Raw genomic sequence first — 2,330 nt, 5'->3', positions numbered from 1 at the left:
TCTGTTTTTGCTCTTTGAGGAATCACCACACCACTTTCCACAAGAGTCAAACTAATTGACAGTCCCACCAACAGTATATAAGCATTCCTTTTTCTCTGCAGCCTTGCCAGCATTTGTTATTTTTTGACTTTTAATAATAGCCATTCTGACTGGTATGAGATGGTATCTCATTGTGATTTGGTTTACATTTCTCTAATGATCAGTGATGTTGAGTTTTTCTTCATATTCTTGTTGGTCGTATGTATGTCTTCTTTTGAAAAGTGTCTGTTTGTGTTCTTTGGCTATTTTTTAATGAAGTCCTGTTTTTTTCTTGTAAATTATTTGAAGTTCCTTATTGATGCTGCATATTAGACTTTTGTCAGATGATAGTTTGCAAATATTTTCTTTAATTCTATGGGTTATCTGTTTACTTTTTTGATAGTTTCTTTTGCTGTGCAGAAGCTCCTAAGTTTCATTAGATCCCATTTGTCAATTTTTTGCTTTTGTTGTGATTGCTTTTTGGTGTCTTCATCATTAAATGTTTGCCCATTCCTATGTCCAGAATATTGCCAAGGTTATCTTCCAGAATTTGTAGTTTTGAGTTTTACACTTAAGTCTTTAATCCGTCTTGAGTTGATTTTTATATATGGTGTAAGAAAGGAATCCAATTTCAATCTTCTGCATATGGCTAGCCAGTTGTCCCAGCACAATTTACTGAATAGGGAGTTCTTTCCCCATCACTTGTTTTTTTCAACTTTGTTGAAGATCAGATAGTTGTAGGTGTGGCATTATATCTGGGCTTTCTATTCTGTTCCATTGGTCTGTGTGTCTGTTTTATTTATCCTTGGTGTTTATATAAACACAATATTATAAAGTCTTCAAAAGGAAAGTCTTCCTTTTATATGTCTTCATATTACCCAAAATACATAGCAGAATATTTTGCATGTTACAGTCAATCAGTCAATATATGTTGATTTGTTGAGTTAAATTTTGCTCATGACAAGTTGTTGGTAACATAAGAAATGCTGCACAACAAAATAAGATGTTTTCTTATTGCTCAGGCTAAATATTATAGCAATTTGGATGAAGCCCATCAGAAAAAATATATATATATACACTATATGTACACAAATATTATAGCAATGTTATTGGAAGTATTAGGCTACTCTCAATGTACATGTTAGTAGAACTCCTTGCAACTTGTACAGATGAAAAAATCTTTTCATATGTGTTTGCAGATGATTAAGTTAGTATGTGGTCATTAGAGTGGGTCCTAATCCAGTATGACTGCATCCTTATAAAAGGGGAAATTTGGATACAGAAACATACACACATGGGCAACACCAAGTGAGGACGAAGGCAGAGATCAGGGTGTCTTAGTGTTCCTGAAGAAAAGAAACACTGAAGATTGCCAGAAAATGCCAGAAGCTAGGAGAGAGAATGGTACAGATTCTCCTTAACAGCCCTCAAAAGGAACTGACCTTTCCCATATCTTGATCAACTCCTAATCACCAGAACTACTAAACAGTAAATTTCTTTCATTTAAGACACCACCCAGTTGTGGTACTTTGTTATGGCAGCCCTGGAAAACTACTATGCTATGAATCATAAACAACTTAAAACTTGGATATAGCTACTTAGGCTGTATAAGAATGGATTCCATGTTTAAACTTTACAATGTGCTTTCTGTGGCAAGAATACATGTTTGTGATTCAGAGTCAACAACAATCTCTAGGAAATGTCTGATTTGGTAAAAGTAGACGAAAAAAAGCGTCTGTGTATAGAACAGGATTAGAAGTGAAAATGGAAAAGAACTATAGATGAACTGGTACAGTAAAATGATCATAGAATTTTGCCCTTTCCCTGTTTCATTTTTCCACTTTTTTCAGTTTTATTAGTATTTCTTATTTTATTCATCAATAATAAAGTGCATATAAATTATATTTTCTTTTAGATGGGAGGAGGTAAAGGGAATACCTTTTTTTACTTCCAGTAACATAATTTAAAAAATTGAAAGTCATATCGTTTAGATTATACATAAACATTTTTTAAACTACTGTATTTAATTAGCTTGAATCTTAATTCTATACTCCCTAATATCTAAGTCCTTCATTTTTTTTTTCATTTTTCTTCAATATTCTACTATCTCTGATGCATTTTCTATAATGTTATGTTGGGCTCTTTGGAAAATAGCCTCTGGTACACAGTTTAACATGAATGTTTTTAAGAATCTTTGAGATCAACACTAAAAACGGAGAGGGAGGAAGAAGGATTGAGCAGAAGTTGAGCAGTAATACAAACTCAACAGCAGGCTCAGTCAATCCTAGGGGGCACTCTGGAGACAGACTGGA

The sequence above is a fragment of the Mandrillus leucophaeus genome, unplaced genomic scaffold (assembly GCF_000951045.1).
Source record: "Mandrillus leucophaeus isolate KB7577 unplaced genomic scaffold, Mleu.le_1.0 Scaffold447, whole genome shotgun sequence".
Taxonomy (NCBI): Eukaryota; Metazoa; Chordata; class Mammalia; order Primates; family Cercopithecidae; genus Mandrillus; species Mandrillus leucophaeus.
The sequence above is the reverse complement of the archived record's forward strand: the minus strand, read 5'-3'. Positions refer to the sequence as shown.